Consider the following 13,213-nt stretch of genomic DNA (forward strand, 5'->3'; position numbering starts at 1 on the left):
ATGAAAGCCTTCCGTGTCATTTGTACATCAGTATTCTTATGCATCATGACAAACAGCTCACAGCTCAGCGGCTTTAACTAATGCATTTTTTTTAATTTCACACTCTTTGTGGGGTAGAAGTCATGTCACAGCTAAGCTGGATATTGGTATATGAGGTCTCACCAAGCTGCCATTAAGTTTCCAGCTACAGCTAGAGTTTGAATCAGAGGTGAGACCAGGGAAAGATCTTCTTCCAAGCTCTTTGAGTTATTGACGGAGTTTGTGTTCTTGAAGATGCTGAACCTCTATGGTTTGAATATGGTGTATGTTACCCAGAGCCCATTAAAATTAAAAGCAGATCCCATGGGTGGTGCTGCTGGGATGTGGTGTGACCTTCAAGAAGTGGGGCCTGGAGGGAGGTCCTAAGGTCATTGAGGGCATGAAGTATTTCTCATGACTCCTTAATAGTTCCAAGAAGGTTATTATAAAAACCTGAGTTTGTTCCCATCTACTTCTTTCTGTTCCTGTTGGAGATGTGACCACTTGCTTCTGCTTATGGACCCCCCACCATGGTTCTCCATTCACTACACTCACCAGAAGCCAAGAAAATGGGGTCACTAATCTTAGCCTTTGAACATTCAACAATGTAAGCTAAATTAAAATTTTTCTCTATAAAAAGTGAGCTGCCTCGGGGCTTTTGTTGTAGTAATGCACAACTGACTATTTCAGGGGCTAATGCCACCTTTTCTTGCTAGTCATGCATCAGCAGCCACTTTTAGATCCAAGAAAACGCTTTTAGCTTCTCACTCCATCTCCCTCTCCACAGGCCCTCACAACATAAAAGGATTGTCTCAATGCCTTAAATGATTTCTCGTATGAACACTTCTTTGGAATGTCAGGTCCTTGAATTTGTTCTATCCTGTGTCTAAGACTCTAATGTAATAACTTCCCATTTTAATCAAGTTTAATTTCTCTGATGCTATCAATGTAATAAGTTGGGTCATGTTCAGGTGGTTCACATGTCTTCAAATTATTTTATGAAAGAGAGCTGGGGAGTTAACATAACCCTATGCAAAATGTTTAATAAATGCTTTTTATCTATCTCATGGGAATGTGAGCTGTTTCTAATTTCCTATTAAAATTAAGAAAACATTCATTTTGTCAATTCAGATGACTACATGCTGTATATCTTAAGCCTTATTAATCATCTTAGGACCTACTACTTGGTTGGGTTTGCCATAACCTACAATCATCTTCAAGATTCATCTTGTTTCCTTCTGTTAGAAGAACTTACCTTATTTTTTACTATAATTTCACTGAAGACATAGTTTTATACTTTAATGTTCTGAAAAATCTCTGTATTTAAATCTATATTTTAGAAGGTTATTTCTTAGATATAGGAATGAAATTCTACCTATTTTCTTCACCAATTGAAAAATGTCAATCCTTGCCTTCTAGTCTGTCACTAGAGGGTCAGTCACAGTCTTCCACATCAGGTAGGATGTGGAAGATAACAGTTCATCGATGCTATCTCAAGTGACAATTTCTTTTTCCAGGCTGCATAGTATGATATTGCATATATAAACCACATGTTCTCATTTCTCAATGGACATTTTGGTGGTTTCTTTACCTTGGCTATTATAAAAAAATGCTGAAATTGAAGCCAGAATTAAGGACAGGTAGTTAGTGTAGAAATAGGGAATCGGGTCAATTCGAGGAGATGAAGTCATGAAGCCATCTGCCTTTGGAAGTTGGAGACTGCCCCTGGAAGAATGGAATGTCAAAGATCTCCGGAGCCCATTGATGACCAAATTTACCTGCCTTTATCAAGGACTGCAAACAAGGAGCTGCTAATTAATGCCCCCTGGGCCCTTATCTGCCTGAATCACCTTGGCCCTCCCCCTGCCCATGGCTTCTCACTTAATGCAAAACCAGGCCTAGTCATGAAGGCAGGAAGGAGAGATAAGGGGGGAAAGAACTGGAGAACAAAAGAGACTTTAACCTATAAAAGATGCAGGGTGTGCTCACTTCTTGGGACTTTAGAACATCAGCCATGGCCCCCTTCTCCCTGCCGGGAGAAGTCTGTATTATTCCCTTTAAATAAACCTGCTTAATATGCTTGCCTTGGCGTGCTTCTCTAGGGCTTAATCTTCAACATTAGAAGAAGCAGAACTCGTCACCAGTAAACGGCGGTATCAGATTTGGAGGTCCCACCGAGATTTACGCCAAGGTAAGTAAGCTTCTCTCTCCACACACCCCACATCTGTTTGAGGTGCATCTTTCTTTCTGTCTCTTTATTTTTGGAGGGCAAAATGGGCACCCGTCGGCTACTTAAATGCAGTTAGTGCAGCTGCCATCCTTAAGACTCGGGTGAGAGGTTTCCCGGCCCAGGCAAGTTTCCAATCCCCTGCTCTGCAGGCATGTTGGGGCTCTGCTGAAGCCGTTTCCTACTTTTCTGTCCAGGCCCGGAGCGCAATTGCCGCAAGTACACAGTGTCCCTAGTCCTGATCTGCCCAGGATGCGTGGAGGTGGAGTGAATGGAGCAAAGATTTATAAATGTAAAACACAGCTTTATAAATGTAAAACAGAGCTTTATAAATGTAAAATAAGAGCTCTCTGAGCTCAGGCCAGGAGGAGTGCTTTGTAAATGTAAAACAAGAGCTCCCTAAAGTTCAGGCCAGGAGGAGTGCTTTGTAAATGTAAAACAAGAGCTCTCTAAAGCTCAGGCCAGGAGGAGTGCTTTGCAAATGTAAAACAAGAGCTCTCTAAGCTCAGACTAAGAGGAGTACTTTGCAAATGTAAAACAAGAGCTCTCTAAGCTCAGACTAAGAGGAGTACACTGATACTAATTATGCAAATTAGGTAACCCTAAGCTGTAAGACTAGATAAAGTACTAAGAGGAGTGCACTGATACTAATTATGCAAATTAGGCAACCCTAAGCTGTAGGACTAGATAAAGTACTAAGCTGTGTGTGGTAGATAAGATATGCCCTGTGTGAAACATATAAAAACCCCGGATTGTAACCCTGCCTGGGGCTATACCTGCCCCGCGACCGTCTGTGCACGGTCACGGTCAGGTCATTAAGCTGGCTGGCGTGCCCCCCTGTGTGTGAGAGCATCATAAAATAAACCATTCGTTGGTTTGCCATCTCCGTGTGATCGTGTCCTCAATCCCGTACGTCTCGTCGTCCTCTGATTGGCAACTCAGAGAAGTCTAGCTGCCCTTCAAGACAAAGAAGCGCTGCGGTGCTGCTCGCTTCAGCGAGGAAGGGTTGGAGCAACTGCGGGGTTCTCGGCCCGGGCTACTCTCGGGTGGACCCCAATGGTTCCTTCTCCGGACTCCCCCTCCCGACAGCCCTGAGGGGTATCCAGGGCGATCGGTAGACAATGGCACTGAGGGAAAGCGCCAATCACCTTTGCCTCCGTATGGGCCGCACAGTGCACAACACTCCCGCAAATCCACTCCCTCCTGGATGCTCCCCTTCCCTTGCCGGTCAGACATTAGGAATTCAGACTGTAGAATTAAGGCCTGGGATGATTAGTATGAAAATGCCCAGGTTCCCTTTGTTCGCATAGTTAGCCTTCACTAGTCTAGACATCTAAAGTCTCCCCATTACTGTTCCCATGCTTAAATGTGCTCACTGTGTTCTCTTTAAGCTGCAAGAGGGAGGCATTTAAAAACCCCTCCCATGGGACCCTCCAAGCAAAGGGTGTTATATGCCTAACAACCAATAGATGTCCCCTCACCCTCCGGAGATTCCTTTAGTTTACAGGGCAAGAAGATAGGTAAAAGGCACACTTTTTACTTTTGTCATCATTTTTCATAATTAGGAGTTTATAGTGGCAGGGAGGAAAGCAGTAATGCCCTTAAGTCTGAATCCTCCCAGGGTCTCTAGCACAGGGCAAACTAGGACCCTAGCACTTTGCCGAAGAAGGCCAGAAATAACTTTGGCAAAGCCAGGTGGTGAGAGATGGGTTTTTCTGGACTGTAAGGAAGCTCAAAGTTAGGGAGACGTCCCTAATACTTCTAACTCAGAAGGGAACTTCTCTCTCAACAGTATTGCCAGGTTCACCACTAGCCTGCATACTGCTAAATTGCAAATGATCAAGAAAAATGCCTTTCATATGTTACCATGCTTGACAGCAATAATCTCTACCATGAGAGGTGAAAGCCTTGAGGAATTGCCCACTAAGGGAGGAAAATTGAGGGAACCCTCCCAACTTAAGATAGGCAAAAATAAATTTAAGGAGGCTTTTGGAGGATCCTAATAAATATTGAGATGTTACAAAACTTACGCAGGTATTTGACTTCACCTGGAAGATTATGCTATTAACCATCTAGAGAACAGGCAGTTCCCAGAAACCATCCTAACTGGGATTCGAATAATGAGTAGAATGCCAAAAAACTATTATGCAGCCTTCAGGAAAGTCCTGCTATTTTCATGGGGAGACTTAGGAAAGCAATAAGAAAGCACACCACTCTGAATCCTGAATCCATAAAGGGCCACCTACTTTTAAAGTATAAATTTATCATTTAGTCAGCCCCAAATATTTAGAGGAAATTCCAAAATTGGCACGTGGCCCTGATCAATCCTCAGATGATCTTCTCCAGCTTGCATCTTCCATTTTTAATAGACATCAAAGGAAAGAAAAGGGAACATATAGGCAAGAAAAAGGACTTATTAAAGATCATTCAAACTGATAGAAACTTTTAATGCCTTGCAATAGTCCATGCAATTTGCCCATTTTAGGAGTTAAAAAGTAAACTGCCTAGTCCAAGACCTTAGAATAATGAAGCAGTAATTTCCCCCACGCTATAGTTCTTAATTCATACACTTTTATCTTGGATTCCAACTGCTGCTTGGTTTACTGTTAGATTTAAAAGATGGTTTTTCCTGTTTATGCTAGACTCTGAATAGCAATTTGTTTGCCTTTGAGTAACCAGATACTGTATCTCAACTAACCTAGACAGTATTGCCTGAGGATTTAGATGGCCCTCACCTGTTCCGGACAAACCTTAGCTAAGGACTTAACAAAATTCAGAGATAAAACATTCTGTGATTGTTCTCCAGTAAGTACAGTACATACTTTATGTGCCTCCACCCAGGAGGAATATCAAAATGCCATTGCAGAACTCCTAAACTTCTTAGCTAATAGGAATTATAAGATCTCAAAAAAATAAAGCTTAATTATGTCATCAACAGGTTCAATACTACAGGAAATAGCCACCATAGGACAATATTCTGCCCCAGGAAGGGGCCTTACTTCAAGCTCCTGTCCTCAACTTACCTATGAAGCAAGATTTAACCTGTTTATCACAAAAGGGGAAAATAAATCCTGGATAGACAGCCATAGGCAACTCAATAACCAATGGCATATCTCAGTGAGGAACTTAGCAAAGTAGCTTCATTCTCAAAAGAAATGGAAAATAAGGTCTCTGACGCGAGCACCCGGCTCGCGTCTTCTTCTTGAAGTGCACCTAGGAACCTTCACCTGAGATACAGATCAGAGGAAACAAGAATTGACTCTTACCAAGAAGTTGGGTCCAACGTGTAGCTCTTTATTGACGGTTCTCTCATACAGCAAAACAGTCTCGGAGGATGGCGAGGCAATGACCAATGGTGGCTGGTACCGACGGGGCAGTCATGCTCCGGGAGGCAAGCAAGGAGGACTGCCACCAGTCCAGTTACAACGTTGGGTTTTTATACATTTTTAAAATCAGCAAAAATCACAGCACACACTTTATCACACTCTAAAACCTTAGGGTTACATAATTTGCATAACTATCTGAGCACACATAGTTTTTTTGGCACAGCACACATTCCTTATCATACTGTAAAACCTTAGGGTTTACTCATTAGCATATCACTGCACACCTTAGGGTTTCCTAATTAGCATATCAGTATGGCTCACACAGAAAGGAAGGAAGGACAGAGAGAAAAGAAAAATTACACAATCAGATTGGTCTGGCAGCATGGAGTCACTCATGTCCAATTATATGCTCCAATCAGTCTCATAATTTTCTTTGACATCCAACCTGTCCTAATGAAATGACTAAAATGCCCTAGGCACAAGGTTTCTGTTAAAACCTGTTAGATCCTTCCAGATCTCAGTCAAGGCTTACATTGAAATGTAAATAGGAAGCCTAAAGGCTCAGTAGGAGACCGGTCTCAAACCCAAGAAAAAAAAAGGTAAAAAAGAGCCTTACCTAAACTCCAGCAAAAGTAAATTTTATGGTGCTTTACTAAAGTAATTAACGGCCGTATCATTTTTCCAGGACTCTTGTTTCTTTTAATTCTATATTTTTTTGAGCTCATGATTTTTTTGATCAGTTCTATTTTTTTTATTCAACTAGAGTTTTTGAACATCTGTTACATTGCAATGGAGATTCACCTATAAAGTTACAAGGCCTTTGATTTTGTGTTATTTGTATGTCATGCTGTCTGGTGTTGTCTGTATCAAAACTGAGCGCTCCTAAAATTAAAATTTAAAAATGGATCCAAATACTTTTAATTCACGTGATTTAAAGGTTCAATTCAAATTGGGTAAACTAATGAAAGTAAAATGTCTTTGAAAATAACTCGCAAGTCTCTAGGTGGTCAAGCTAATAAAATATTGATGTTAATAAAATGTCTAATATCAATTGTTTCTAAGACTTTTCTTCAACAGGAAAGAGACAGCAAATACTGTTCAGGACACTTGTCTGATTTCTTGGTTTTTACAGAATAAGTGAATTAGAGTTAACATGTATGGGATTATTCAAATGTGTTTGTAGAGACATCTGATTAATTTTCAAAGTTAAAATGCTAATTGTTAAATAACATCAAGTACTCTTAACTCCTTAAATTCCATGGGGTATCATACTCAAACATTATTGGTGTTTTCATAGGTTAGTAAATAAAAGGGTTTAAACTTGGTTTGTGTCATCACTAAACTAAAAACAAGGTTACTAAGAGTTATGTCCTAACAAGTGCAATTCTATATACAAAGGGTCCCAAAAGTTTCAACTGTGTTTCAATTAGAGTACTATAAACAACAAACTATTTAATCTTATTAAAATAGAGCAATTTATCTAAATTCAGAAATTTCATAAGAGTTGTTTCAGAATGCGAACAAAAAGGGGTCAACGAATAGGAAAGAGAAAATAAAAGGTTCTGGGTATGGAAATATATTTAGTAAAAGGAAAAGGAAATGTTTCTGGGTAAGAAAGTGCTTGTGTGATGAAATACATGAGGGTCTAAGTAAGTGCTAAGAAAGTCTGTGTACATAAAGGGCAAGTTTCAACAAGTTTGCGTGTAACTAAGTTGGTTGTATGTATGTGAGACAGCTAAAGCTATTTAAGGTTTTTCCTAAGGTGAAATACTAATGTTCTGATATAAACCAAAGTTTAATCTATATGGTAAAATGGCAAGGATTTCTTAGAAACACTAAGAAACACTAATTTACTCTTAACTTTGTGTCTATTAAGTTTTATTCTTTAGAACAATTAGTCTTAAAAATTGGGGTGTATACAATTATGGTTAAACAACTGTTAGAGTATTGTACTGTGTTACAGAGTCTACATTTTTCTTAAAAAACTAAATTTGGTAAGAAAAAAGTGTCAAGGTAGTTGTGAAGTGGTCACTAGTTGTATATTAAATGTGTTCATATTTTTCAGGTATACAAGTTTTAAAGCAGGGAATTTATCAAGCTGCTATTCTCCAGGTTAAACTTGTCTGTAATGGTAATTTTAAGCTTATAAAGAGTAAATTTTATTGGGGATTAATTTCTATCATTTAATGTTCTATTATAGGACCTGTTATCAATAGGGTATATGTAAAATTTGTTACTTTTTACACTGAGATAAAGAATTTCAAATGTAGATGTATTTCTAAACATTAGAGCCTGACTTGTTTAAAGGTTAATTTTGTGAAACATGAAAATATTTTGCCACTTTGACACACAAAAGGAAAGTTAAAAGCTCTCTCAGCCTTTCTTTGATTCATGTTTTAGATACAATGTTAAATTGTGTTAATTATAAAGTTTATATAGACTCAGGAAACAGTATATGTAAACTACTTAATGATATTTAAGGAAGAAGCAAAAATCAACATCAGAATAAGAACACTTAAGATCTGTAAAGAGCCACGCCTTACCTGAGATAAGACTCTGCCTCCCACCTTACTGCATGTTAGAGTGACTCCAAAATAAGTCAGACTTCAGCTTATTTAAAGTTATATGATCTCAAATAGGGAATATAATGTGGTTCTCAGTCAAAATTCAAGATAGCTATTATACAAGCAGAATATATTTTTACTCTTGCTAATTTCATTTTGTAAAACTGTTACCTGTTAATGTTTTGCAGAAGTAGGTGCTTCAAGAACACGCAACCTAGGTAACTTGTGATAATAAGCCATCACCTAACAGATAGTGGTAACTTCCAGAACTAATGCAGACTCCAGTTAGATAAAAGGGTAAATAACTGTAAAGTTATGGACATTAAAGTTAAAGCCCAGTACTCTTACTTTATGACTGGTGAGACTGGCTTGCTGGATGATTAAGATCAAACTTAGAGATTGGAATTAAATACAGAAGGCAAGATAGACCAGTATTTGGATCTTTTGCTCTCAGTCAGCCTGAACCCAGGGAGCAAGAGAACTTCTCTAAAGAGCTTTGCAACTCTGGGTCACACAACCTCCTGATCAAGGAGATTGTTGAGACTAGAGGATGAAAAATCACTCAGTGCATCTGCTGCAAAGGAGGGTCATGGAAAAAGGGAGACATCCCTTAATGCTTCCAAAGGAAGTCACCTCATCAAGGAGACCCTACCTAACCAATGGCACTGGTGGAGCTAAGAAGCTGCTCTTAAGTTCTCTACGAGTGGCCCCTGTGGAAAATCAGCTGACTCTTTAACAAGACAGGAACCAGGTCAATTTGACCAGCTTGATCTTAGACACCCAGCAAAACAGTTAAAACCAAAATATAGCCATTCTTGGGCATTTAAAAGAAATAATAGTTAAATGTAACTTAAGATGTACACTTGTATTAGCCCACTAGAATAAAGACTGGAAGCTACAAATGAAAGAAAGATTCTTCAGCAGATGTGCCTGATAACTATCAAGAGAAACTGCCAGAGTCAGAAGTTTTTAGTCAGTTTAAGGCCTGCAGACCTTCCTAAGCTACACAGGTAGATTTAATCTATGTTTGCTCGTATGATTATCTAGCCCTAAGTAACAGAAGTATAGAGCTCTCTACTAAACACAGGTTATACCAATAAAGGGATATTTTACAAGAATCAAATGACATTAAGTAGCTTAACTATATTTTCTGGGGACATCTATGACATTAAGAGTTAAATGTTGTGTTTACATTCCTGATAACCTGGACAATGTTAAAGCCCCCAAATAAAGGCCTTGTCCTCTCCAGCCTTTTGCTAGGCCTAGTTATGGGAACAATTTCTCAGTTCTTCCACCACCTGGTGAGAGATTGACTTCTGTCATTTTCATGATACTCAGTGGCATGTTCCAGATGCTGCAACATTTACTTTGTACTCATCTCATTTCAGTACTCATGTCTTTTTGTTCTTCTATCATAGAAGCACCCACCCCCAGTTGACTTTACAACCTGCTCTTCCCCAACCAGATTTCTACCTTGGACCCCTCGATTGACCCGATTTTTAAAAAAAGGAACTCCAAACTGCTTTACCCCTCGCTGCCCCCTTTCAGCTTCGAAGCAGCCAGAATGACCGACGCCCCCTTTTCCTTAAAGCAGTTAGGAGTTCCTATAGCTAAAGGGGGGAATGAAGCCAGAATTAAGGACAGGTAGTTAGTGTAGAAATAGGGAATCGGGTCAATTCGAGGAAATGAAGTCATGAAGCCATCTGCCTTTGGAAGTTGGAGACTGCCCCTGGAAGAATGGAATGTCAAAGATCTCCGGAGCCCATTGATTAACAAATTTACCTGCCTTTATCAAGGACTGCAAACAAGGAGCTGCTAATTAATGCCCCCTGGGCCCTTATCTGCCTGAATCACCTTGGCCCTCCCCCTGCCCATGGCTTCTCACTTAATGCAAAACCAGGCCTAGTCACAAAGGCAGGAAGGAGAGATAAGGGGGGAAAGAACTGGAGAACAAAAGAGACTTTAACCTATAAAAGATGCAGGGTGTGCTCACTTCTTGGGACTTTAGAACATCAGCCATGGCCCCCTTCTCCCTGCCAGGAGAAGTCTGTATTATTCCCTTTAAATAAACCTGCTTAATATGCTTGCCTTGGCGTGCTTCTCTAGTGCTTAATCTTCAACATTAGAAGAAGCAGAACTCGTCACCGGTAAACGGCGGTATCAAAATGACCACAGGAGGGTCAATATCTCTTACACATACTAATTACAATTCCTTTAAATATATGCCCAGAAATAGAACTGCTGGATCATATGGTAATTCTATTTTTGCTTTTCTGAGGATGCTCAGAATTATTCTTCAACATTGCTGTAATAATTTGTATGCCCACTACCCGCATGCCAGTGTTCCCTTAAATGCTGCATGCTCTCAGTTTAAGTGGAATCAAAAAAAGTCAAACTCATAGACTCAGCTAGTAGATGTGGTTACCAGAAGCTAGGAAAGTTGAGAAATGGGGAAAGTGGAGGTGTTGGTCAAAAAGTATGAGGTTTCAGATAGACATGAAATATGCAATTCTATGCACAGCATGGTTGCAATGATTAATAAAATGCATTGCACAAACGGAATGCTCCTTGATAAAATCCTAAGAGGATATCCCAAAAAATGCATTGCACAATTATAAATTGTCAAAAGAATAGTATTGAAAAATCTCTTCACTAAAAAATAAAGGTAGGTAATTGATGTGATGATAACATTAATCAGTTTGATTCAATCATTTCACAGTGTAAGCATACACCTGAACATCATATTGTACACCTTAAGGATATACAGTTATTATTTGCCATTTTGTACAAAGGCAAATTGCAAAAATCACATTTTAAGATAAGTTGGAAGCAAACAGAAATAGATAATTAAGTTTCTAAATAAGTTTGAGACCTTCACTGATGAGCTGGCTGTGGCGGGCGAGACCCGGGGCACAGGGTTATACCACATGCATCTAAGATGGCGACTGGCAGAGAGCCAAAGGGCGTGCTGAATGCGCCTTGAGAAAAACAGGAAGCATTTACTATTGGTTGTATGATAATTAGTTCAGCCGCCTAGCACGTGGACAGATATATCTTACATGTATGCTTGAGCTCGTGATTGCTTGACCTTTAATAGGATTGGATGGACATATCTGGTTACAATTGCATATGCATGAGACTGCTTATATATTGAGGGTGTTATCTGAATAAAGCGGAAGCTGCTTCGTGACCTTCTGAAGAGTACCTGTCATTGTCCCGCTGGTCGGAGGCAAGCAGCACTGGCCGTGGCTAGCATTTTGCTCCATCCCATGTATTTTGTGATTCTTTTAGTAGATGGGAATTTTGGTTTGGTGCTTTCAAAGGGTTGTGACTAGGATAACAACAAAACCCAGCAATTCTTTGTGAATATATACAAAACTATATTTATAAAATAAAAACTTAAGAACCCAAAATGTAGCTTGTCTTTCTTTCTTTTCTTTCCTTTCTTGATTTGTTTCCTTTCTTTATTTCTTTTCTTCATCCCTTAAGATATGAACTTAGGTTTTTAATTTGAAACCTGTCTTCTTTTTTAAGGTAGGCACTTATCATTTTAAAACTTCCCTCTTAAAGCTGCTTTTGCATAGTTATATAAGTTTTGGTATGTTGTATTCCCATTTCTGTTGACTCAATGTATTTTTTTTAAATTTGCCTTTCACTTTGTCCTTTGATCCATTGGTTGTTTAGCAATGTGCAATTTAATTACCACATATTTGTTTTGATGTAACACTTTTTCTCCTGTTACTGATATAGTTTCATACACTTTTGGATAGAAAAGATAATTAATATATTTCAGTATTTATGATTTTTTTACTTGTTTTGTGGATTAACTCATGATTTTTACTAGAAAATATTTCCTACATGTTTCAGAATAATGCAACCATTTTCTTACACCACACACACAAAATAAATTCAAAATGTTTGAAAGACTTAAATGCAAAATGTGAAATGTATAGGAGAAAACAGGAAATAAGCTCCTTGATGTTGGAGACAGTAATGATGTTTTGGACTTTTTATCAAAAACACAGGCAACAAAAGTATAATTAAACAATGGGGAATATATTAAACCAAAAGATTTCTGACATAAAAGGAAATAATCAACAAAATGGAAAGGAAATCTGTGGAAAGGGAGAAAATATTTGTAAGCTATACATCTTTTAAGAGTAATAACCATACTATCCAGTGAAAGTTTATCACTTGAAGCAAATAAACAAGACAATTTTTAAAAAGCAGGCAAAACCTTAAATAGTCACTTTTCCAAAGAAGACTTGCAATTAGCCAACAGGCATATGAAAACATGCTTAACATAACTAATCACCAGGGAAAGGCAGATCAAAACCACAATGTGGTATCACCTCAGGCTTGTCAGTCTGGCTATCACAAAGAATCAAAGTTAAAGAGGTGGAAGGCAGGGAACCCTCATATACTCTTGATGGGAAAGTGACATGAGGCATTTATTGTGGAAAACAATGTAGTGCTTTCTGAATAAATCAGAAACAGACCTACTTGTTATTTAGAAATGCCATGATACACACTTTCCAATTTTCTCCCTAATGATTATTCACCCTTTTAAAAGAAGGAGATCCTGCCATTTGTAACAATATGGAAATACCTGGAGGACATGAATCTTGCTGAGCCAATTAAGCTAGACATAACATGGTCTCACTTCCATGTAGAATCTAAAACAAATTTTAAAAGTCAAACTTGTAATGGGGAGTAGAACCATAGCTATGAAAACCTGGGGTTTAGGGGATAAAGAGTAGAAAATGATCAACTGAAACAAGCCTTCAGTTATAAGGTGACTAGGAACTGCATGTAAAACATGGGGACCATAGTTAATAAGAATGTAGCTTATTTTATTTTTATTTGTTTTTTTCATTTACTTTTTTTGACAGTGATAAATATATTTTTTTAGATTTTTCATACATGTATATAGGGTAATAATGTCTGACTGATTCTACCATCCTTCCCAACCCCACTGGCCCCCACCCCTTTCCTCCTTCCCCTCTGTACAATCCAAAGTTCCTTCAAGAATGCAACTTATTTTAAATATTTGCTAGCAGAGCAATATCAGGGATCTC

Source organism: Sciurus carolinensis, chromosome 11 (genome assembly GCF_902686445.1).
Source record: "Sciurus carolinensis chromosome 11, mSciCar1.2, whole genome shotgun sequence".
NCBI classification, from domain to species: domain Eukaryota; kingdom Metazoa; phylum Chordata; class Mammalia; order Rodentia; family Sciuridae; genus Sciurus; species Sciurus carolinensis.